This window comes from Macrobrachium nipponense, chromosome 30 (assembly GCF_015104395.2).
Source record: "Macrobrachium nipponense isolate FS-2020 chromosome 30, ASM1510439v2, whole genome shotgun sequence".
Taxonomy (NCBI): Eukaryota; Metazoa; Arthropoda; class Malacostraca; order Decapoda; family Palaemonidae; genus Macrobrachium; species Macrobrachium nipponense.
The window spans coordinates 4,378,596-4,406,397 of NC_087218.1; the positions used below are offsets into that span (position 1 = coordinate 4,378,596).

Here is a 27,802-nt window from a genome sequence, read left to right on the forward strand (position 1 = left end):
GAGAAGTCACTAAGAGAAGTCAGAGAGAGAGAGAGAGATTCACTAAGAGACAGAGTGAGAGAGACTTTATGCCTGCTTGCATTCAGAACCAAAACCACCACCACCACCACACAGCCACTTCCTCCTTCCCCACCAATTTCTCCTTCGCTTTTCATTAAAAAAATGTAAGCGTATGAATCATGATTCATTTTAGTATTAAGTAACAAACATATTTTGTTGTAATTCGGAACTTACGAACTATGTTATCGTTTACAATTACAATAATTGTTTAAGTGTAACAATTTTCCGTTGATGGATTTCAAAAGCTGGAGGGAGGAAGAAAAGAAAACCCTTTTTCACGCATTATTCTAATCATGAGAGAGAGAGAGAGAGTCTCTCTATCTCTCTGAACTCTCATTATGATATTTCTCTTTAATACTACTAATCCGGCTCTTCTGAAAGCGGCTGGCTCCATACATACTCAACCCAGAGGTCACTTTCACATTCTTACTATATAACTGCTCTACCTATATATCTATCTATATATCTATATATATATATAGATAGATAGATAGATAGATAGATATACCACAGCCCGTTACATGAACAAGTAAATCATCAAATATATGAAATGGTCTGTCGTCATAGGTCTAGGTTTGAGTCCCGAGATTCGGGTCTTGCCACATCTGAATAGCCGGTATTTTTTTTTTTTTTTTTTTTTTTTTTTTTTTTTTTTTTTTTTTTTTTTTTTTTTTTTTTTTATTCCTGTGCCATGTCCCCCACCCCATCTGCGACCTTCAACAGTCGACTAGCGAGTCATCAGCCTGGAAAATACGTGGACTTTAGTTTATAGATCCAGAAGGCCTTATATATGTTGCACTGGCTCTTGCTCTGCGTGCAGGCAACATCATGTGGATGGAACAGCAGGCAGACAGACGCTGGTTAATGACAAGCTGGGAGAGAGACTATGACTGTCTATAACAGTCGGTTATAAACAACTAAACTGAATCAACATAGAAATCAATGTCATCAATGAAAGATCTGAATCCGATGAAAAGAGTCTTAAGATCGTCGTAGACGTCTAATCGTACATTCAGACATACATATACATAATTCACGTCTGAACTCTTATTATTATTATGTATAATAAATAAATCTACTTCATATCTGCCGGAGTTTATTATAATATGCATAAATTTCAACATTTACTATAGGCTTAACAGTGTTTTAGAGAGAGAGAGAGAGAGACTCGTATACCGTAGTGCGATGCACATGACAACTGCGTTCGCGCTCAAGGCTTCCATCCCGACTTCAGCTTCATTGAAGTAGTGATCATTGCACTCGTCGTGAGTGCAAGTGATGGGAAATATAGTTACTTTCACTAAATTGGAGTACTAGTCACTGTAAGAAATTAAGTATTCCATTTTGCAAGGGTTTGTAGGCTGTAGTTGAAATCGAAGTCACAGCCAGTCAGCATTCAGACACAGGGGAACGGAAAACGTTATCACGGGCTGCAGTGAATTTGAATTTTGAATCACTCTACAGGTGCCTGCTCAGACTCCCTTTCCCCCCCACCCCTGGGTCCTACTACAACACCCCCTGAACACCTTCCCTACACCTACACTTACCCACACACACATGTATATATTTAAGTCTAACAATAAATCTTTAAACACGGAAGTGGATATAGGGTACAACTGTTTCAACCTCTAGGACAAGTTTCTTATACTGTCAACCTCTGAAACAGTTAATGACTATAGAACGTTTCAACCTCTGGAACAGTTTCATACGGTCCCGCTGTGTGCTTTCAAAGGTGTGCGGTCTGTCATGTCGGTTTTAGGCTTAATAAATAAATAAATTATTATTATTATTAGAATTACGTTTCATTGAATGATGATTAAAGCATATCAGGAAGCTGCTTTCCTTGGGCGTCATGGCAAGAATCTGAAAGGTTTTAAGAGCCAGTATCTCTCTCTCTCTCTCTCTCTCCCTCGTAACCTAGATTGAAAAAATGAAAAAAAAAAAAACAATGGATTAATTAATATGATCATATATATTGACTCAGGATGGGGCACGAAGGGTCAAGAATGGAATGAATATGAGAATCTAAAGCCTTTTGGGTCACTGGTGAGAGGAGGAGCACTAGGCCTATATCACCTATTCCCCGCCATGCCTCGCATTCTGGCGGTTTAGTGTCATCGCAGATATTATTATTATAAATGTTTCCTTCGGAACCTTCCATTGGAAAGGAGACAAAAGGAAGGAATAGTAATTAATAATAATCATAATAATAATAATAATAATAAAAGCCTTGTTGGAGAATAGAAATGAGAGAGAGAGAGAAAAAAAAAAACGAGGTGAAACTATCCGTATACCAGGCGGAAGTATATTATCTTCAAATCTATTCTACAGGTACAGACGGCCGACGAAGAATTGGCGTAGTTTCTTAATTCATTGTTCGTTATGGAAATATTGCCATATGCAGGTGCCAGATTATTAACTTAACAATAAATAACATTCCTTTGAAAGGTGCTATACCTGAAATAAATTACATTAGAATAGAGTAGACTTATTCAACGTATAAAGATAATTATTTTGCAAAGTAAGGAAAATATATACCGATGGGTCCACGATTTCTAATTTTATTCTCAACTCTAGCTTCGTGACAGCATACTGAAGCATTTTGAAGTTGACTTTGCTGCCGCTCGAGTCTTGACTCAACATATCGTACTGCACTGGAGTGTTGTCATTTCGTCTCCTACAGCCGATAAACAATACATCAAGGCGTTAACATTCTTTGAAAACGATGTTTAATTAAACTAATTTTGTCCTTTGATCAATTAAGTAATTTGCATGACACAATATTTAGTGGGCCTAAATTTTACTTCTGATTTTCACACATGATTAGCCTAGGTCTATTTTGAGCAGTATACTCTCTCGGATACGTAATATAAATGAATATTTTAATCGACAATATATACGTATATATATATGAAATTATGTATATATATATAATATATATATATATATATATATATATATATATATATATTAATCTGCTTTATTTGATTATTCCCGTTATTCTTGTTTTATTAGCCATGTTCGCCTTTCTTCTTATCCTTTTTCATAATTGCTTAACATAATTAACTCAGACCTAGCTATTCCAAAAAAAAAAAAAAAAAAAAAAAAGAATCAAACGAATATAATTCGGTCTTATTTTTTATCGAATTCCTTGCATATCACCCTGTTTCATTTGGACATGTTTGGAAAGCTGTGGGAGTCAAACTGACGAATTAATACATTAAGAAAGGCTTACTTTCATTACAGCTTTCTTAGGTTGATCTTTCTGTAGCTATTCATTTCTTCTAACTAGAAATTAATTCAAATTAGTGTCACATGTATACCTCGACCTACTACCATAAGCATATCATAAGTAGCTGAAAGTATAAGAAATATGAAAGGTGACGTTCTCGTTTAAGTCTATTTCATGTTTTTATTATTTTTTTTTTCAAGACTGCTTTAATCAAGGGTTGCTCTTTGACGGCTACAGGGTGTAACACGAGTTATGCACATATTTTGGGGAATGAAAGATAAAGTTTCTTTGAACAGAAAATATTGTATAAACATGCATTTTAAGGCGTCCGTTGTCGGTGCGGGGAATTTTAAAATAACCGTTATCATTACTGATGCTTTCAAGCGATTGAGTTCGTAGTGAGAAGTCGGCTCGAGTCGCCTGAGAGGTAGAAGAGAGCGGAGGTGGAGTATAGGAGTGATGGAGGGATTAGGCCGATGTTAATAAAGTATCTCCCAATAAAATGTATTCTGTAGGTTTTGAAAGAAAAAAATGCATGCATCATTGAAACTGTTTCCCTCCCTATCCGTGGTATTCACTGGCCACCGATAAAAAACAAAACAAAAAGAGTAAGCCTAACTGAATCTCTCATCCATCAAAGATACGTTTGCTTATTCATTAGACTTATTCATTAGACACCTATCAAAGATTTCAAGTGGAGATTTAAAAATCTCTTCTTCTCCATCTAAAGTATTCATCAGACACCAGTCATAAGCGTAGAGCTACTCATGATTCCTGGATCAGCAATGTCGTGACGATGCACTAGAATTCAAAATTCACGAATGAATGTTGCTCAGCAACGTTTACACTACTTGTATTGAATTGCTCTCTTGTGGTGCTTTGAGGTGTTCCACCTCTAGGCCCATGTTCTAAATTTTGCCGTTCTTTAAACAATTTGATTCAACTATGTATGATTCTCTCCGGTTTATTAAGCTTTCTTGATATCTCTCCAACAGGAACTTGCACCGAATGCAGTGCAATAATTCTCTCGCTCATCGAGGGATGTTTCTTAGATTCCCGTGCACATAACATCAAAAGCAATAAAGTGAGGTCGCCTGGTTCACACTAGGATATCGTTAATTTTTCTTTTTGTTTTTAAATTTGATAGCATTTTGTGAGATTCCAATGTTTTCTGTAAAATTTAACAAATGGAATAGTTCAACTACCTTCAACTTAATATTGAAATGATAATTTAAGGACTATGTTTATGCGATACTACTATTGATAGGTGTCTCCTATCTATTTGGTAATGTATATCTATGGTTGTGATATGACGTTTTTTATCACTTCGTTTCGTTCACATCAATTTTGCTATATGAAAATAGTTTTACACAATAACATAACATAATGTTCTAAAGACATCAGTGACTGTTTTTAACGTCATTACATACGATTTCTCCCATCTTTGAAAAGAAAAATCGATAAATAAGGCATGAATCGTGCGTCAGGCAAGTGAACGAAAAATTATGAAACTCTGCCACGAGTTTTTTGGCCGACAGTACACAGGGAACACGATTTGAAAATAAAAATAAAAATGGGAAAAAAATTATCAACAAATGAAGGTGATATGTAGCAAGTGACAAGTATTTCATGGACTACGAATGTACACGTGCTGAATATAGCATTTGGGAACAATAATAATAATAATCATAATCATAATAAAACTGACGATGAAGAATGTTGGAATTCGTCTTATTTGGTTCTGTTGCATAGAGCGTCAATCACTCGAGTGGCAACCAAGCTCCCTGCCGATTGTGTGACTTCGGGCGGCCATATTGAAAGGTCTCGGTCCAACTCTCAGTAATATACTTCATCACTATTATTATTAATATTTTTGCTATTATCATTTTTATCTTTTTTACTATTATTATTTTATTACTATCATTACTACTAATTTCTACTATTGTTATCATTATGAGTGTTACTGATATTATTAGTTATTATTATTACTATTGTTATTACCGGACCCAATTTCACAGAGAAAAATTACCTTACAAAAACATGTTGGCCTAAGCACTTGGTTCCTGTAAATTACAGGACTTTCTTTGCATACAGTCACTGAGCGCTAACCAAACAGTAATGTACAATCACTAAACACTAACATTCACAATGCACATACACCCACTAAACACACATACTTAACATACATTCACACTCAATAACACTAAACACTCACTGAATACCCAACACTCACTATACACTAAACCCTCATAAAACACTAAACTCACTAAATACTCACTATACCTCAAACACTCTGTAAACATTCAATAAAACTTCACAGACAGCCTTTGTTCTCTGAATCATCTGCTTTGTGTGTGTTTGTGTGTGTGTATGTTTGCTCTCTAATAATAATCCAGCTTAGTATTTATTGCGTTTGTTTTTATTTGTGCATTTGGATGTGTTTCTTTTTCGCATTATTCATCTGCGTTGTTTTCTTTGTAGGGCGCTGCTGCTGATTCCTCGAGTGGAGAGTTACAAGGATGAGGATGTCTCAGAGACTTGTTATAATTAGTCCATCCTCCTTAGAGGAGACATCGCATAGACATTAAATGTTTCATCATTCATTTTTCCTCATAGGTGAGTGTTTTTAAAGCACTACATTTTTTGGAAAAAAAACCCATAAAAAACACATTATAATTCTCTCTCTCTCTTGGCCACAAGCGTTTGTATATCGAACAAGCATACTTCAGCAATTTTGTAAATAATGACTCTCTCTCTCTCACACACACACACACACACACACACACAAAACCCCATCTGTGACCCCCTCCCCCCACCTCTCTTAATCCAGATTGTTAAATACCAGGGAAGGACTATAATGGCCTCTGTGCAATTTTTTTTTATTTTGAAGTGAAAAACAATGCTTAGTGCACGCCCGTGATCTGACTAAAACATTGCATCAGGTACAAATAATCTGGATTGAAAAATAAAATATTGTTGCACTTCCGTAGGTACTCCAGGACTGGCTCTCTCTCTCTCTCTCTAAGCACATTTAATTTCTATTGCCTACATTTACTTTATATGCATAAACACACACATATATCATATAATTCACGTATTTTTATGTTAGACTTGCGATAATCTTACGCTAAGTCGGTGTTGGTATTGCACTTCCATATTCATGGGAGTGTCTTGGGGTTTGTAGATCACTTACGAAGTCGGTATTATCTTCTTTGGTTAGGACGACGATGTGTTAAACTCATGATGATTCGGTGAGGAGGTTCTTGTAGAAAACACGAAGTATAAAAATATATATATTCTTCTGAAGTTTTACATGGTGAAGATCAGATATGATTGTACAAGTCTTCTATGACGATAGCTTGATCGCTTCTGCCAATGATGATGGCTAATTCTATTCTCTCTACATGATAAAGCTTAGGTAAAGAGGTACAGGTCTTCTAATGACGATAGCTAACTCTATTCTGCCCCGTCTACCATCTCTGTTACAAGTTATGAAGGAAGCAGAAAGTAGCTCGAACATATGAAACATACAATCAGATGACATAGTTACATACGAACACACAATCAAAATGAGACACGCTACAGATCACGTAGGCCGTTTGAATTATAGGTCGCGGTAGTTGTCTCAAGCAGGGAGCTTGGACTAGAGTTTATAAACAAATGAATGACTACAGGTGACGGCATGTTATCTTAGCCTACTTTTATTGTATACGTCATCTTTAGCGTCTCTAGTCTGATCACATTCCTGCAAGCAATCTGGTTGACCTCTTTAGTTTTAGTCTATATATATGGACTAACATTCCATATTTTTATTATGTAAACACTTACATATATCGTAACACAACCCCAAAATACTCCCTAACACCCCCCCCACCCCCCCCCCCGTTTCCAAACGTTAATTAACAGACAGAGAGCCAGACGAAAATCACAACTGGTAATCAATTACCTTTATTATTTCCCCCTCAACTTCTCGGGTAGAATAGTTGTCCTTTTGAATTATTAATAACAATAATAATAATATCATAAATTATTATTATATTATTTCCCACTGAATATCCTAGGTTCATTTGTAGCCCATTTTCCCTGTCTGTGTGTAAATGTACTAAAATGGCTGTCTATCTGTAATTATATATATATATGTATGTATATATATGTGCGTATATTATCTATATATATATACTATATATATATATATATATATATATATACATATATATATATATACCACACACATACACACACACACACACACACACACACATATATATATATATATATATATATATATATATATATATATATATATATATATATATATATATATATGGAGTTCTACCAGACCTTTCGACTTCTTGTCCTTTACTTGTATAGAAGTGTGCGGATGAATTCATTGTTAGGAGAGGGTGATTGGCAAGGTGGAAGAAAGAATGTGTATCTAGAGGAACAGTCAACGAAATTAAAGAGGTTGCAGCTAGGGGCAGAAGGGAAGCAGCAAAGAACTTTTGCTGCTTACAGTAGACCCTTGAGATGCACTGACGGCACTAACCTCCTACGGAGGACATCCTCCATGGGATATCGCCCATTGGACGGGTGGAAGGATTAAGCTTGTGGTCTAGGTATAATGAGCAAACAGATTCCGACTGGCAATATATATATATATATATATATATATATATATATATATATATATATATATATATATATATATATATATATATATATAACTATTTTGAAGTCTAATATATCTGACTGTGAAATTTATAAAGAAATAAACTTTGATTCAGCGAAGCTTCAGCCTAGCTATGATCATACGATGACTTACTTGGCCCAACCGCCATTGCAGTGAGTGAGTGATACGCTTCCGAAACCTTGGAAGGATAAAGAAAATTTCCTTAATATATAAATATTAATATTAAAGGAAGTTACTGAACGTCTAAAATTAACCAAAGTCGGCAGAAGTTAGACAATGCTATCGTAGATAGAATTTATACTTGATTTCGACGGTGTGTGAGACATTGAGATTTTTGTTTTAAAAGTAAGTTTGAATCCGGTGCAACGATACGAACGCGGATGACATGGTTGGTGTTTTGAATCACTGGAGTTTTAAAGGGAGAGAGAGAGAGAGAAAAAAAGTGTGCGTTTGTGTATGTACTTTGAGACTTTGCGTATGAGAGCAAGAGACTTTTTATTGTGGTAAATTTACAGAGAGAGAGAGAGCATCTATGTACGTACAAGACGTAGCTGACACCCTATGAATCCTCGATCTGTCGGATCTGTAGCTACCCGAGACGTAGGTTATTCAAAATAGTCTACCGGCTCTTCTGCCTCTGGCGCTGACTGATGGTCTTTAGGTACTCCATGACTCTTGTACCTCATTAGTGGGGCAGCATACCGCAGAAAAGCCGGACCCCTGGGTGGTTTGAATGGTAATGTTGTTTAAGACCAATTCCTTGAATTTTACGCCAAATGCTCTGAGTAAAGTGCTAGAAACATCCCTCGCTGTCCACTTCTCTACCAAAGCTGGCACTCACTGCACGTAAAACACCTTCTGTGCCTGAAGGATAAATCCTAACTCCGAGCTACGGTGACATGAAACATCAAACAACTCCGAGTACACGGCTCTTGCTTCTTCTGTAGCAGAGAATAGACACACGAAACATAACCTTCACTGAATAAAACTCTGAACACATAAACCTGAGTGAACTGTGGTGGTGCCATCTTGAAGTTACCATCCATCCGTGTAGATGGTCTCTGCAGCTGCTGGATGAATTAGATCCTCTTCTGTTGCGTTGAAGCAGTGCACAAATTGTTATCAAATCGTTATGTAAAGGCCGGTGATGGTTATCTCTGTGCTTTCTTTCCGTTACGTTTTTTTCTTGTTAACTTTTTGTTTCCTGATACTTTCTATCCTAGATTCGTTTGTTCCTGGACGGTGCTGCTACTTCCCCAGCCCCCCCCACTCCCCCCCCCACCCACCCCCACCCCACACTCGGTCAGTTCAGATTTCACTGAAGCGGTTTTTTCTCTCTCTCTTAAAACCGCCTCGCGTTTCTTCTCCGATTTTGCCTACTTCAGTGAACAAGGTAAACCATACTTAAATATATTAATAAGCAAGAGAGAGAGAGAGAGAGAGAGAGAGAGAGAGAGAGAGAGAGAGAGAGAGAGAGGTTTGCAAAGAAAAGGCTCTAACTCCAATACGAAGTTATCAAAATGCTGTAACTGGAACACTCTAGGCCTATCGCCTTCAATTGTGGTTTAAAACCCAGGTGTTATCTGTACTTTTATAATAATGAATTAAGAAATTCAATCTTTTCCGACATGACATCATTTCTTAACATTTAAATTAAAATAAAATAAAAACTCCACAATTCCCAATCATTCAAAGCCTTTCGAAGTTCAGGTTCAATCTCATTTGAAACCGACGAACTTTAGTCTTCCCAAAGGCTGAGGGATGTGACCGAAACTTTATTCCCTTTCAAAATGGCTCATCTAAATATAAAGTTTGGCCTAAGAAATGTATTAGAGAGAGACTTTAAAATACTATAGTAGGCCTAGTAATTGTTCTGCTTTAAGTGAACAGAGCGAAAAATGCAATGCGTTACAACCCCCAACGCTCTTTTTCTTCTTCGTCTTCTTCTTGTATTTTGATATCATTTGTTAACTATTTATTATTATTATTATTATTATTATATTTCCCTTTTCTTCTTCCTCTTACTCCTTCCTGATGAACACCTTCGCATTCTTTGGAAGCCTCAAGAACCTCAGTCGATGGCCCCTTTTTGGGGGAGGGGGGCCGGCTTCTTGTTCCGCACCGAATGGGTTCCATCTACTGAATTTAATAATAATAATAATAATAATAATAATAATAATAATAATAATAATAATATTACCAAAAAACAAACGGGATTTTCATTTCGACCGTTGACGTCACAGCTCCGGATCCATAGAAAACGGAGGAGGAGGGGAGTGGGGGGAGGACAGACCATCATATGGAGGGGTGACTAAGACATCATCGTAAACATAAATGAAATGAGAATCCTGCAACAATTATTATTATCATCAATCCTCTGCAGTAATTAACATTCTGAAATAATTAACCATCGGCAATTATCTACTCTTTGACATAGTTAATCTCTGCAACATGATTAACATTCCTCAATTCCTGACACTACAGTCATTAACCCTCTGGAATGATTAACTCTTCGGGGTGATTAACCCTCTGAAATCATTTACCGCCTATAATGATGAACTTTTTGAAATAGTTAATACTTTGTAATAATTAAACCACTGAAATAATTAACCCTTTGGAATCATTAACTCTTCAATCATTATCCACCTGCAATAATTAACCCACTTGCAACAATTAATTGATTACAATAATTAACGAAGTTTCAGTCCCTTCATCCCTGAAATAATTAACCATCTGAAATAATTAACCCCATGGAACAATGAATACCTCTGATAATTAACTATCTATAATTAACCCACTGTAATAACCACTTGAAATAATTAACCACTTACAATAATTAATCGCCTGTAATAATTATCCCTGTAGAATAATTACCCCCATGCACCAATGAACTCCCTGCAATAATGAACCACTGAAATAATTAACCAACTTAAATAATTAAGTCTGTATTTAACCACTTGCAATAATTAACCACTTGCAGAAATTAGCTGTGCGATAATGAACACAGTGTATTAAACAGCTACCTGCAATAATTATCCCTCAGCAATAATTAACCAACTACAACAATTACCCTCTAAAACAATAGGGCTAAAAGAGTTATATATTTCGCTACAGAACTTCTCAAGATTTACCGAGCAGAAATGCTTCATATAAAACAATCATTAATTGTATTCCACTGCTTTGGCACTATATGCTTCTTTTCAGTTATATTTCAAATTCCAGCCCAAACTGCTTGAGAACTTCTATATAAGGTTAAAGTAATCGTAACTCTGATGAATTTAGTCTAATCTAAAGTGGCTGGCAATTCCCTCTCCTCCTCCTACTTTCCTCATTAGAAGAGACCCTGGAAAGGAGATACAACCCCACCCCATTCCTCTACCACAACCCCATCCCCCACAACCATTCCTCTCCCATTATACCACCAACCCCTTTCCACCCATCTCCAGCTCTACGGAAACTGCCTTGTTCAAAAGACTTGTAAATAATAATAATAATAATTTTTTTAAATAAACTTGTCATTAAAAGGTTTCTACACAAATTCTAGAAGGTGGACAAGCAGAGCAAAAAATGCGCTCTCACTGGCACAAGCACAAGCAACGGCAAATACCAACTCTTCGGCGAGGCGAATAAAGCTCTCTCTCTCTCTCTCTCTTTCTCTCAAACTCTCTCTCTCTCTCTCTCTCTCTCTTTCTCTCAAACTAAGGAACATCTTTCCTGTCCCTCCGTGAATTCCTACTCATTCATTCATGACTATTTCGTCTCTTCAAAACGCTGGATGATACTGGTGGAACAGTTCTGACTCTGCAAGCATGCATAAACACTCTCTCTCTCTCTCTTTTCTCAAATTCCCAAATGTGCCTCATCTCTTACCAAAGAATAATCGAAGGAATGAGTAGTCTACTTATTCAGCAGATGCTGAAGAGACTAGGCCTAGATTGTCATGTCGGCTTAATTAAAGAAACTACATTTATTCTGAATAGTAGTTATGAAGCTTCATCGTCTTCAATATAATATTCATCATTATAATATTAATTATATATATATGATTATTAATCAGTATATGATTGTGATTATTAATAAACATACCACAGGTGTCTGACCATAGGCCTAGTGGTGACATCTGCTATGACCTCAGCAGTTAACATCGCCAAGCTCTCTCTCTCTCTCTCTCCTTGTATCTTCCTTTTGGCAAAGCTTATGTCCCGTGACAACGCCCATTCTTACAGGACTCTTCAATAAACACTTTAAACTCTGAAGAACATCAATACTATCAATCGGTTTTGGTTTTTTCACAAAATTCACGTGATGATGTCATGACTCTCTCTCTCTCTCCCCCCCCCCCACCCCCCCCCCCCACCCCCCCCCCCCCCCCCCCCCCCCCAGCTATCGTGAAAACACCGGTCGAAATGTGGCTTCTTATTTGCTGTCTCTCTCTCTCATTTGCTTTCTCTCTGTACCAGTCTCTGTCTCTGTCTCTGTGTGTCTCTCTCTCTCCCGCTCTCCCTTATTAGTGACTCAGTCTCTTTCCCTGTCTCTTAAAACCCTGGTTCACACTATGCCAGTAATTTAGTCAAGTGGCGAGTAGTTTAGTTACTACTTTCCTACTAAACTGATCAATTTCGTTCGCACAAGCAGTCAAGTAGAGTACATTAGTGTGTAAGGCATCGCAAGATGAACAGGCAACGCAGCAAAGCTAAAAGGCTAATAAAAGATATTGCAATAGCTATTTTAGAGGAAGTAATAAGTGTGTCAAAAAGAAAATTATTATGGGAACGAAAATGGATTCAGAGAAGAAATCAACTAGGAGCTACTAATTCACTTCTCAAGGAATTAGAAGTAGAAGATCCTAGAGAATACTACTCACCATTCAGAATGAGTCAAGAATGTTTTAACTTTCTGTTGATGAAAGTGCAATCACAAATTCAACGAAATGATACCCATTTAAGGAGTGCAGTTCCGGCAAAAACCAAATCACAGGCAGTTCCATACCTTCTTGCTACTGGATGTAGTTTAAGAACACTCACACATCTATTTCGACTTGGGAAAGCAACTATTTCAGAATTTTTGATAGAGGTTTGCGATTGTATCTACGAATCATTAAAGGAAGTCATCAAGGTAAGAGTAAATAAATCATAAATATATGTCACAAATCATTTATTAATTAAACATTTGCTACATTTATGTTTAGTTATCACAATTAGCAATAATAAAGGCTTCAGTAATTGTCTTTCGATATTATCACAGACTCCTGGCTACACGTATTATGTTCAAAATGTACTTCAGATATAGTAGACTGGGGTGTATAGTGTCTTCCTTCCATTGAATCACCAGATGAAAATGGTGTGATTGGTCTGCTAAATGTTTGGGGTTCATTTACGCTTAGCAGATGCTGACGTCGAACTCTATTTACGTAGAGTTGAATGTGCTCCTGGGCTTCGAGTGTCAATAGTGTTGGCAAAGATTTAAGTTGAAGCCCAATGTGTCTCCCGAAAACCTCGAACTCGTTTTCATCTGTCATAGCAGCTTCAGATATGTCTTTCAGTTGGGATACCATACTAGATAGCTGCATCACTTTCGGTTTTTTTTTTTCTAGCAGGTGTAGGTTTTGGGTCATGTACTAAACTATCCTGCACTACAGAGTCATTGTGTTCAGTTTCTGCCATCGTTGTTAATCTGGAAAAAAAAAAGTATTTTAATAGGTATATATTTAAGCTAGGAGCCATTATAATATAAAGGGAGGGAATGTAAAGTGGTGGACATACTAATGGGATTAGTACCTACCGTTCACCACTATAATATATTAGTTTAAATTGAAACCACAATTTAACTTTATTTTACTTTTTTCAGGTTCCTGGTACAACAGATTGGAAAATGATTGCAAATGGTTTTCAGAAAGAATGGAATTTTCCTGGATGCTGTGGAGCAATAAATGGCAAGCATGTCATTATAAAAGCACCCATGACTCAGGAAGTTTATACTACAATACAAAGAATCAAACAGTGTTGTCTTAATGGCAGTTGTAGATCATAAATATTGCTTCGTTATATAGACTAGGTTGTAATGGTCGGAGTTTCTGATGGAGGAGTTTTTCGTAACAGTAGTTGTATCAATCTTTAGAGAATGGTATGCTACCAGAAGATCATTTCCTAGTTGGCGACAATGCATTTCCCTTGAAAGAATACCTGTTCAAACCCAGGAAGTAAATTAACATTAAATCAAAAGATTTTTAATTATCGTTTGTCACGGGCTAGGAGAATAGTTGAAAACTCATTTGGTATACTAGCCGCCAGATTCAGAGTGTTTGAGAAACCAATGCCCTGCAGTCCTAAGAAAGTGGTGAGCATCGTCAAGGCATGTTGCGCTATACACAATTGGCTCAGACAAACAACATTACAGAACACGTACTTTGTATACACAGTAGACAAAGAAAATCTCAATGAAGCAACTGTCATCCCCGATAATTGGAGAGAGGTGCCAACATGTTTAAGCAACAACCATTCTTCTGGTCGGTCTACTGATCTTCGGGAAAGATATACCAATTACTTTGTGGAAGATGGCTCTGTTCCTTGGCAGGCAAGAATGATACATTAAGAATTGTAAGGAAATACTATAATTCAGACATAATTAAATATATGTATTCACCAAATTGCTTTCACTTTCCATTATTATTGCATTCATGTTCCCTAGGCATTCATCTAATATGGTGAACCATTTCACCGATGGAGTATAAACAGAGTCCGTCCCGGCACCAGATTTTTTGGATTCCTTGATTTTTCTCAATTCTTGTGAGTAGGTTGATCTGAGAAGAAAACAAACAAATATAGAATAATAATGTAATTACATGAATAAAACAAAACATATAGCCGTTTTTAACCAATTTTAACCTTGTCACAACTGGAAAAAAATTACTGACATGATTACGGAGGCATAAAAATGGAAAATACCTGATGTTCTTGATTTTCGCTTTTATCTCCTTCTCTCCAAATCCAGGTATATCCATGGTTTTCTCCAAATCAGCGTAGGCACTTTGCTTGATTTGTTTATTTTTATACTGTGGACATTTAACATTCCACAAGCTCTCTGTTGTAAATATTTTGAAATGAATTTTAGCGTTGTTTCTTCATTCCATCAAAGTGCCATTTCTGCGGCAACCTACAACTCATGAACTCCACTAAATTACTAAATTCAACACTGTTCTCACTGGTTTAGTGGACGAATGACAAGTGGGCGGAGCTACTACTTGACCGTAAAAATAGAACATTTTGGATCGACTAAACACTAAATCACAAAATTGCTTACTAAACTACTTGACTAAACTGTTTGGTGTTCAGACACGTTTAGTAGCTAAATTACTCGCCACTTGACTAAATTACTGGCATAGTGTGAACCAGGCTTTAGCGACATATCACAGTCTCATAGTGACCCCCTCTCTCTCTTTTATCAGTCTCTGTCTGTCTCAGTCTCTCTCTCTCTCTTTCGCTTTCACTATGTCTTAGTGATCTCTCTCGCGCTCTCTCTCTCTTAGTGACCCCCCCTCTCTCTCTCTCCTAGGATTTACTAAAAAGTCTGAGACATCCTAATCCTTGCAACTTGCGCTCTGTCCCTTGGTGATTCTCTCTCTCTCATTGTAGACAGAAACCGACGCTCCAGTGGGCACCATTTCCTCTCAGACACCGAAGGCGAATTTTGTAGGAGGACGTTGCAGACAACATTCACGTGACAACAAAAGGCGTGAAACGCCAACTTAGGCCTATAAGAAGCTTCTGTCAATGATGTAGTTAGTACTAAGGATTAGATGGATATGAATCATGATGACTCTGAAGCCATGCTAAAAAGTAACACCTAGGAATCATGCTAAAAAGTAACACCCAGGAATCATGATGACTGAAGCCATGCTAAAAAGTAACACCTCCACGATGTTGTATTGAGAGAGAGAGAGAGAGACCTTACTTTACCTTACAGACCTTACATCTTGTTCGGGTTGCCCCAGTCCCTCAGTGTGAGGCACCTCTAATGTTCTACCAAGAGAGTTGCTAGTACATCTTCCGGTATATTTGCATCTTCCAATCTTGGATGGTCTGGGATGCAGCTTAGATTATTTGTCGAGCTTATTCTTAAACACATCTACGCTCAACTACTGATATATTCCTCAGATGAACTGGCAACGCATTGAATAGACACTGCATTATCGATGCTGGTGCGTAATGGATTAATGTCCTGTGTACTTTCCTTATTTTTCCTGGTATAGTTTTGGGCACTATTAATCTACCTCTGCTTGCTCTTTCTGATATTTTTAGCTCCATGATGTTTTCGGCTATTCCTTCTATCTGTCCATGCCTGAATTATCATGTAGCATTCTCTTCTCCTTTCTAGACTATATAATTTTAAGGATTGTAGTCTTTCCCAGTAGTCAAAATCCTTAACTTCTTCTATTCTAGCTGTAAAGGACCTTTGTACACTCTTCTGAGCAATATCCTTTTGATAGTGTGGGTACCATATCATATTGCAATATTCAAGTGGACTACGAACATATGTTTTATAAAGCATAATCATGTGTTCAACTTTTCTTGTTTTGAAGTGCCGTAACAACATTCCCATTTTTGCTTTACATTTTGCCAATAGAATTGCTATTTGATTGTTGCATAACATGTTCCTATTCATCATCACACCAAGGTCTTTAACTGCTTCCTTATTTGTAATTGTCTCAATATTAGGTCCCCTATATGCATATAGCTTTCCTTCTCTGTCTCCATAATTTATTGATTCAAATTTATCAGAGTTTAAATACCATCCTATTTACCTCTGCCCAATCATATACTTTGTTAAGGTCTCTTTATAGCGCGTTCCTATCTTCATCACAAGGTAATTTCTCTACTTATTCTTGTGTCATCGGCGAAACTACTCACTACCGAGTCCTTAACATTACTGTCTATGTCTACAATCATAATAACAAACAGTATTGCAGCTAACACCGTACCTTGTGGCACACCAGATATTACCTTAGCTTCATCCGATTTCTCATCGTTTGCAATAACCATCTGTTTTTCTGTTGTGTAAAAATTCTTTTAACCATCTTCCTACTTTTATCAATATATTATGTTTTCTAATTTTCTTCGCTAATATATTATGATCTACCTTGTCAAAAGCTTTTGCAAAGTCTAGATAAAACCACATCTGTTTCATTTCCGCTTTTCATATTTTTGTATATGTTCTCACAGTGACTAACAGTGGGTTTGTTCTGTATTTTCCAGGTACGAAACTATGTTTGTCCTATATTAAACAAATTATTTTTTACTAAATGTTTCATAATATTTTTTCTTCATTACCCTTTCATACACTTTCATAATATGTGATGTTAGATTCACAGGCCTATAATTACTTGCCTCTAGTCTTGATCCACTTTTGAAAGTAGGGGTAATATATGTTAATTTGTGCTCATCATAAATCTTGCCTGTATATACACTTTGTCTTAATAATATTGCAAGTGGCTTCACGATAGAATGAACTACTTTCTTTAACAAAATAGCAGGGACACCATCAGGACCTGCTGCAGCTCCATTTTTAATTTCATTAATAGACTGCACAATATCAGCTTCATTAATATCTATGTCTGCTAAATATTCACTATTTTCATCCCTTACTTCTATATTCATTATCTTCATTATCAATTCTAGGGGGTGAATTCTCTCTATATCATTCTGCCAATATGTTGAATATTTCATTTTTTTTCATTCGTTAATCTCCCTTCAATTTTTAGAGGGCCTATTTCTATTCTTCTTTTATTCATCTTTTTTGCATACGAGTACAATAGTTTGGGGTTTTGCATGATATTTACTAGGGTTTTTTCTTCCAAGTCCCGTTTTTCATTTTCTTTTGATTGTATAATCTTTTGTTCTGCATTTTCTATATTACTTTTTAGTTCAATCACTTTCCATGCATTTTTTTCTTTTGCAGACCTTTTTTCCACTTTCTGATTTTCTGGAATAAGATCCTTCTGTCTCTTGGGATGCATGACTGAGTTTTACTTTTCTTCTTCGGTATATATTTATCCACTATTTTCTCTAATATTTTATAAAATATCTCTGTATTTACCTTTATATCATCACTTACAATAATGTTATCCCAATCTTTGTTTAATTCTTCATTTATTTCTGACCATTTTATATTTTTACTGTATAAGTTGCATTTTCCATATCCTTCCCACTTTTTCATTTCTTGCTTATCTCTGTTTTCACTTGCTTTGGAATGGACTGTTAATTATTCTATGACATTATGGTCTGAAGTACTCGTATTATAACTATTATTTCTTTAACATGATTCATCTCGTTCACAAATACTAGGTCTAGTATTTTTCCTTTCCTTTCTTGTTGGCAGGTGATTTATTTGTTGAATGTTGTGTATTCTAGTAGCATATCTAATAGCTTTTCGAATTGCCTCTTATCTTCTGCACTACTATTACTCTCTTTTTGATATGTATAAATACAACCACAATCTCCTATTCGTTCTTTCCAGTCTACGAAAGGAAAGTTAAAGTCTCCGGATAGGAGAATAGTCCAGTCCTTGTGATTTCTACATATATCATCCAATTTTTCTATTATTGTGTCGAACTCTTTAGTATTTGTTAATAAATTTTTCAGATTCAAATTCTACCGCTATTAGTTCACATTCTGAGTTACTATATTTCTTACATATTTTTTTTTTTTTTTATTTGTGTTTTGTTTCTTTCCCATATATCGCGGTTCCCCTGTGATTCCTATTTTTTCTATTGATCTATAAAGGTTGGAACCCTTTTATTTGATCGTCATTCCAGTCTCTTGGGAATACCAGGTTTCACTATCATTATATCTATTTTCTTTCAAATTGGGTTAGTTCTTCTAAGTACTCTATTTTCTTTTTCAGTTACTCGTACTACGCTGCACAATTCATCACTATGATGGTTTGCGTGTTTTCTCCCTCCATTTAATCTGGGTAAATTAATAAGCATTCCCCACGTCTCTTTCCTGGTTCTGGTATGGTTTTGTTCTTTACTTCATTTCCAGAAATTCTGACATTAAAAAATCCAACTTTTTATAATATTTGATCTTCCTTCATCATATTTATTCATTTTGTGTCTGAATCTGCAATTTTCTCCGTATCTGCATTATCCTCTTGCATCATAAATACAGTATTTATCTCTTGTGAGAGAGAGAGAGAGAGAGAGAGACGCAAAGTTTCAGGTATTTATACAGATTATTGTTACTATTAGTATTATATTGATAACAGTTTCATTAAGAAGAAATAAAAGAAGTCCTTTAAACTCGAGATAAACTCGAATGTTTAGGTATGTATATAACAATATTACTGTAAAAAATTATTATGTAAATGAAAATTGTCATCTTTGTAAATAAACTTTATTGATTAGATAAAGTAGAAGTGTCAAGAATTGTGATTTAGTAAGTAGAAGTGTCCTAAGCAGACTAATTGTTTTATATTAAGTAAAAGTGTCCGAAACGGACTAAATAAGCATTATTAAGTAGAAGTGTCCGAAGCAGAAGAATTGAGTATTATTAAGAAGTGTCTGAACTAGACGAATTTTGATTTACTAAGAGAAGTGTCAGAAGTAGACTAATTGTGTTTTATTACGTAGAAACGTCGGAAGCAGATGAATATTGTTTTATTACGTAGAAGTGTCAGAAGCAGATGAATCGAGCCTTATTAAGTAAAAGTGTCCCGAAGCAGACCAACTGTTTTATATAAAGTAGAAGTGTCCGAAGCAGACTAAATGATCTTATTAAATAAAAGTGTCCGAGGCAGAACAATTTTGTTAATAGAAATGAGATCGAAGGAATCTGTAGAAACACAGTCACTACAGAAGCAGAGGCCAGACAGGTTATTATTTGATCTACGGTGGAATTCGTCCACCTAAATATTTTCGAAACCTGCAAGACAGAAAATCTGTCTGAAACCGGACAAAGGACCCCCCAAACCTCCTCAAATCAGCCCACTGGGCTTTTAGTCGAAAAGCAACAGATGTACAGTAACGGCCGTATGCTAAGAGAAAATATAGGGACTATAATATAGACCCTATATAAAATTCCTATGCTTAGATCATATACAGGCCCTATAAATTTAGGGTTCCCTATAATTTAAGGAGTGGTTCCGATACTATTTAAAGGGTGGCCCAGACATGCCTTCGCAAGCCTATAAATAAATAGTAGTCAGGATGATTCAACTCTTGCTGGTGAAAAAAACATTTATATTATCAAAAGATGTCTTACAAAAATAATAACATATACAAAGAATGAAAAACTATTGCACAGGTGGGCCAAACTTCATATTTTATGAACTCGGAGATGTCCCTCTCGGAGTCACACTATCAACAAAACAAGCTTCTGCCAAGTTTCACAGGTAAGAATTTCTTTGATTATTTTTTTATTATTGTAGTTCATTGATGTTAACTCGTGAATTACACCCTTTCGGGAAGAAAAGGGGAAAAAATGCAATATTTTCAAGGCATTCATAATAAGGGCAGATCGTTTTGTGGTGGTGTGAAACAAAGTAAGTGATAAAATAGTAGTTGCAAGTAAACTTGCCATTTGAATTCGTAAATAAATTACATTCTTCCAATAGATATGATAGCTCATGCATGGAAAAGGTGTTTGTTTTTAACTGATGCTAAAAGGTTCATCTATTTTTAAGAGAAATTATTGTATTTGTGCAAAGTTTACAATAGGTTTGGCTTGGAGAAGTTGAGAAATTCTGGTAACTAATCTAACGAAATCAAAGTAACCTAGGCAGGGGGTGACCCCCTGGAACAGAATGCCAAAAAAGGCCTTATCCTTTAGGTTCTAGCAAAATGAACTAATTTTCATCCACAATTTTGCTTTTTTTAAATGATTTAGACATCTGGAGATGATTCCCAGGTTTTCAAGAATAATTAAACCAGTGTGAACCTAATGTAGGAAATCATAGCTCCAAGTTGGTTGCGTTGGCAGCTTAGGTTTTGTAGAGTTAAACACTAGGCTAACAAACATTTCATGAGTCTTACATTACACGTATTTATTTTCATATATTTCAGTATGTACCGACAATTCCGTCATATCCGAAACCTTCAGCGCTATCAGCATCGCCACATACGAAGGGTTGTGACAGACCGAAGCAACCCATTCCATGCCATGACAGAGGAAGAATTTCTGATGAGGTTCCGATTAAGTAAAGAATGCACACTTTCATTGATTGCACAGATAGAGCATCGACTGCCCCATGCTCTTAGCAACAGAGGTAGGCATGAATCGTTATGACATTGTTTTTGTGCTTATATGTCAGATGATGAGCTATTCGTGAGTGATGTACTAATGCTCATTTTTACTTTTAACAACATTTCCTTAATAGCAATGTACCAGGTAGGTACAGTACATAAGGTTGCCTTCATTACCCTGTGACAACAAGCAAAAAGTAATTGTTATGTCTGTATACTGTACTGCAGTGATTTCTCAACCAGTGTGCCAAGGCACCATGATATGCCACAAGATTATTAGAAGTGTGCTGCGAAACATTGTCAAGGCACACCTGAAAATACGAAAAAAGGGTATAGATTTTGGTTTTACATGAATGAAAAGTAATGCTTTCCAACTAATTCAAGCAGTATGGTGATATTTACTGAAGTAAAATAAGTTCTTATTTATACCTGGTATTTTTTTATGTCTGTAGTTCTATCTTATAATTACATGTATACCCTCTTAAATTTTGCCAAGTATACTGTATGCCGTGGTATTCTTATGAGATCTTAAGTGTGCCATTGGTAAAAAAACAAAAAGTTTGAGGCATTTGCTGTACTCACTTTACTTAGGCAAGTTATTTTATTGGCTTCTCCTAAATGTGTTATTTGAAAGGTTATATGAAGCTGCCTAGAGATATTATGCTTAATACAGTAAAAGATTATACAATTTTTTAAGAAAAAAAGTTGAGAATTATGCCTGGACATGGTTTGAGTGAAGTATTTCATGATTTTTTCTTTTTCCACAGGCTGTCCTGTGCCATCTCACATGCAGGTCCTAATTGGATTGAGATACATTGCCACTGGAAACGACCAACTTGGTATATCAGATTGGTGTGACGTATCACAGTCTTTTGTTAGTAGATGTGTTGGCAAGGTAGCATATGCAATTGGAAGTTTGTGTGCAGAGTTCATCAAGTTTCCAGACCAAGATAATATTACCAGGATCAAGCATGAATTTATGACTATAGCTGGAATGCCAGGTGTAATTGGGTGCATTGACTGCACTCATATTGCAATTGAGATGCCAAGTCACCCGCGTCCTGAAGTTTTCCGCAACAGGAAAGGTTATTTTTCATTTAATGTACAAGCAGTCTGTGGTCCTCAGTTGCAGCTGTACAACATTGTAGCTCGGTGGCCTGGCAGTGCACATGACAGCAATATTTTTGAAAATAGTCGACTCTGTCAGGAACTCGAAGATGGTATTCTGCCTGGACACTTGTTGGGTGACAGTGGCTATCCATGTCGTGAATATTTGTTGACTCCTCTGGCAGCTCCTCATGGCCGTGGAGAGAACCGCTATAATGCTTCTCACATAAGAACACGAAACAGTGTTGAGAGAGCATTTGGACTATTAAAAAGAAGATTTGCTTGCCTTGGAAAGAAAATGAGAACTTCTATGAGGAACACCAAACACACAATTGTGCTGCTGCAGTTCTCCACAATTTGGCCCATCGCCTACAGAGTACTGAGCCAGATAATGTAATTCATGAACTTCATGATCCGATGACCCAGAAGCCCAAGGAAACATAACAAAGAGGATGAATTGAGGCAGCAACCTCAAGCAATGAGAAAATATCCAAGGAGTCTTTAAAAGACAGCAAATCATCAAGAGAAATATTTTGCTTAGGACGAAAAAATAATCACCACCACTAGGCTTAAAGTTACCAAAAACCAAATTCAAAGTATGTATATACAGTACAGGTTTGGCAAATAAACCAGAAACAGTTATTTGTAATTTTAATTACCATAAAAATATACAGTACAGTAGTCAAAATACAATGCAGACTAGAACACAATGCACAATTTCATCACAGCCGAAATATATATAATACTATATTGCACTGAAACTTGAAGTAACATTGGATCAGTTTAAAGCATCGAGTTTATCACAAATTCTTTTGGTTACCTGTCCTAGTTTCCCCTGTTACTTCCAACATTTCTTGCCTACATCAACCCAGATTTGATGAGCCTGGAGACAAAGGTTTGCATCCTCATTTTCCTTTTTAATTTTTTTTAGTTTTTCTGTCTTAATTTCAATATCTAGGCTGAGGCTTTCCATTGTCTTTTCATGTTCCTTCCGTTGCATCTCAAGAGACGCTTCAAAGCTGGCCTCCTGAGTGAACTTTGTTGTTCGTCGGCACTTTCGAGCAGAGGTAAAATTTGATTGGCCAGGTGTTGGTGTGTATTCTGTTGGGGTGTGTCTGGCATTAAAACTGTATAGAGGGGGTGGGTGTTTGTTTGAGTATCCTGTGTCACGTTAGCTTCTTGAGAGGAGACTTTGCCAGCTGGTGTGCTCTGCGTTGTGTTGAATTCAGTTGAGGTGAGTTTGGGAGGTGTTATGATGGAGTCTATAGAGTTGTTAGTGTGCTGTGCTGTTATTCGAGAATCAAACATTATCTCACATTTTTGCCCATCATTTCTGATACCAATCACAGCATGTGGTTGACCTGAAAAGACAAAAAAAAAAAAGTAATGCTATGATTGTACTGGAAAACATTACTTTTGCAAACTGTGCGGCTACTAATTCCTCCTAATTCTATAAAACAAAAGATTCCCTAAAAGTAAAGCAAATATTAAAGTGATGAATGATTACCTAATCCTAATAATTACACGTTGTGGGTCCACACCATGTTAGACGTGATTCTTGTGCAGTAAGTTTATTAATTCACAAAAAAGGTTAGGTTATGGTGAAATTTGAGATAATCCCAAATGTGACAAGAAGAGAGGATTTGCCTAGACCCCCTTGGCAGCTAAGGGGGGTTGCACAGCCACCCACCTAGGAAATTAATTCAATGACAGGTTAGGTAGGTATTTTAGGTTAGTCTGGGGCACTAACCTAACATAAAACACCTACCTACCCTGGCACTAAATTGGTTATTTCCTAGCTGGGGGCTGTAGCCCCCAGGCCCCCTTTTTTATGCAACAGAGTTCCACCTTTATAACCTTACATTTTAGGTCAAGACAAACAACTTTTCTTCAAGAATTTCAACTACATTAAAAGCTTCCTTACGACTTACAAGAATATTACCAAATAGGAGCTAATTTAACTTCTTTATAAATTGATAGGTAGGGGATATGCGTAAAACAAGTGACTTCCTCTCAATTTTATGGGAAAAAAAATGAATAGAGAAACAAAAATTTGTATGAAAATCATAAAATATATGCAAAACATCCAAGCAGAGCTCTCTGTACAATTATCAAAGTAGGACTTACTAGTACTCTGAAGTGCATCACAGTCCAGTTCATTCTCCTCACCATCAAGGTCATCACTTATGATAGTAAGGATTTTAGCAGTCTTCTTCATCTTCCAGGCTTAGGAGGAGCACCAACCACCTGTCCTCATAGTCTCTCGCTTATAGGCTGCATGCTGTTTCTTTGCTCTGAAATTTTTACAAGAGTTAAGTGGTTAAATTTTACAAGAGTTAAGTGGTTAAATGAATATCTTTGTTCCAAAAAAACAATTAGGCTAACCAGTATATAGCCCTTAAATTAAGAAAAAATAAAAAAGCCAAAGCAATTAGGCTAACTAGTATATAGCCCTGAAATTAAGACCAAAACAATTAGGCTAAACCAGTATATAGCCTTAAATTAAGAATAAATGCAAAAAACAAAACAATTAGATTAACCAGTAGATAGCCTGAAATTAAGACCAAACAAAATTAGGTAACTAACCCCGTATATAGCCTTAAATTACGAATAAAAGCCAAACCAATTAGGCTAACCAGTATGAAGTCTGAAATTAAGAATAGTACAAACTGCAATGAGAAATGACAAATTTTGTCGAAAATTGCATTTTTCCTAACTATACAAACCTGAGGTCCTTTAACATAGGAAGTAGCTAGCGGCAGCTGGAACGGTCGTAAGCTTCGAACAAGGGAGAACGGTAGTTTAAACTGCTTGTCCGACAGTCGTTGCGCCGCGCGACTGGGAGGTAAACAAATCACTTTTTGCTTTTGGCCCATGCAAAACTACGCAGAGTGAGGGGTGGCATGAGGAGGGACTATATGTAAAAGGACCTCAGGTTTGTATAGTTAGGAAAAATGCAATTTTCGACAAATTGTCATTTGTTCCGATACGTAATACAAACCATCGGTCCTTTAACAATAGGAAGACTCACTTCTTGGTGGGAGGAATCTGAGTCTTTTGATGAACAGACTGGTGTTCGTCCATCCCTGGAATGCCTCCCTGGTCGTAAGAGCGAGGGAGGGATCCAAGCCTCTGTCCGGATTGATCGGGGTGTGCACCGCAGGATCAATGGTCAGACCTCTGGGCCGAGTACTAAGAGAGAGGCAAGCGTATCTCTTCGTACCAGCAAGCAAGAACTTGTTCCTGTTTGCAAGAGGCCAACATAAAGTATGGGTTTGTCTCAAGCTGGCATCCACTTCCTGTTCCCCCCCTGTTGGAGGAAGTGGTGGATATACGCTCCTATCCCTAGTGAAAGGGATAGGATGGGGCTCTGTTGAGTAGCTCACCTGCATCTTGTCCTTATCCAGCAGGGTGACGACCGTGTCCCTCTAACCACAGGTAGAGGGGAAGAAAAAGATGGGAAGAGGAGCCAGTCACACTCTCATTCACCATCCATTCTTACGGTCACACCAGGACTCGATGCTGTTCAGCCTGCGAGGGGTCTGGGTTCGCTACACACTGTTTTGAGCAGCCACCAACGGGTCCCAAGGAAAAAAGATCCAAGGACCTGTGGGCAATATCCCGAAGGTAGAAGGAAGGGCATGTGGTCTGGTTGGACCAGACCCCTGCCTTCAGTACCTGCGCCAAGGAGAAGTTCTTGCGGACAAGGCAGCATCTCCTTCGCATCGAAGGCGGTGAAGTCCATTAGGGAGGGTATTGTGAAGGACTCGAACCCATCGTCAGTTACCGAAGGGTTTCTGAGTCTTCGCTACGAAGATCGGTACGAAATCGAGCGTCACAAATCCCATCCTTGTGCTTGACTTCTCAAGAGAAGTCATGCAGTTACCTAAGACGAAAAGAAGGGAATAGTCGTATGACCTATCCCTCTTCTCGACTTTGGTTATGTACAGTACTCATACTGACAAGCTATTAAGACGAAGTAATGATTGCTCTGGAACAACCGAACTAAGTCCACAGCATAGTTCGTAACTGACTTGGGCGCTTTGACAGCTGCCGACTGACTGGTTCGGAATCAGTAGAGGCAAGTTGTCCAAGCATCCGGGTAAGTCACGTGACCTTCGCCCTTTAAAGAGTTATGCTGAGAGACCAAACAAATAAAATATTTGTTAGTCACTTGATGCCGGACGGCACGGCGATGATTCTCTTAATGCATAAGCTCAAAAGGCGAAAGTCAATTGCCTTCAAAAGACCGAGGGTCCCTGATGGCAAGAAAATCTCATAGACGTTGGATCTCAGCTTAAGGAGAAACAACACTATGTGACGTTGAAGACGAAGGTAGGCAATGAATGCAACCTACGTCTTCCAGCTGAATCGAGAGAAGGAATCTCAAGATTCTAAACCTGTGCTTACAAATGACTGAAAACGCTAACCGCCATTTCATTGCTGTCCGTTGTGCAATGAAACGCGGGGCGTTCTTCAGTAATGAAACCACAGGGGAGTGCCGCTTGAAGAACTGCTTCTCATGGGCTGAACGTTTGGAAGTAGAGCTGGCAGGTGTGGGAGTAGGCGATGTCTTTCAATACATCTGCTAATCCGGGGTGAACAATGAACAATTGTACACCTCCGAATACAAGATATTTTGAGGACAAACTCAGATTCCGCAAAATCATTCGCATTATCGGGATACGATGCAGCAAGAGACTATTACTAGAATTCTGTTACCAGTGCGGGTAAACAGAAAGATGAGAGTCGAATAGATATCTCTGTTTAAAATTCTCGCAATACCGAAGACGATGAATACTAGCGTTTCACAGCAGTAGATAGTCATTCATGTATGAGAGAATCCCCGTTAATCAGAGACTTAAGTCCGTGATTGTTGGGCAGAGATACGGTTGTTATTCAATCCAAGCAGGCGAGAAAGACATAAACAACCGTCTATCTCAAAGCGGCAGCTGATACTGAAATGCCTCGGGCAATTCAATACGCAGTAGCTGTCGCTGACTCGTCATCCTGAGTTGCCAAGTAAATCCTTTTCCACGAAGGAATGCGTTCGGCTAGAACCACAGAGCATAAAAGATATGCTCAAGCAATTATATTTAAGCGAAACGAATTTCGGTAAATATAAAAGCTTAAATGGTGTTGTTGTGACAACACCCATAAGTATATAAAATTGAAACTGGAAAACTCCTGGGAGGTTGCAGCAACCCGTTGCAGTTCAATTAGAATACTTTTCGTCTTAGTCGCAATCCGTAGAATAACCAGGATATGCGCCTACCCCTCGGACCATTCAACTGCTTAGCAGAATCATGTCGCGAGGTTAATATACGTAGTATATTTGTAGGATTCTGAACAACGATCTCCATCCTAAATTCTTTCCATCAGAAAACAAAATAAGGATTGGAGATTGACCACCTTCGTTCTCTATTAAAGAGCGTGAAGGAGAAGTCTTCCTCGAAGGAAAAGCTTCAATGGTGAA

At 37.2% G+C, this 27,802-nt stretch overlaps 1 long non-coding RNA gene and 1 pseudogene across 2 annotated transcripts in view; both read left to right on the top strand.

The window, feature by feature from the left end:
* Positions 1–27,802, top strand: part of LOC135202238 (uncharacterized) — a 362,178-nt gene that overhangs the window by 141,363 nt on the left and 193,013 nt on the right. The window lies entirely within an intron of this gene.
* LOC135201934 (putative nuclease HARBI1) lies at positions 20,263–22,770 on the top strand (annotated as a pseudogene).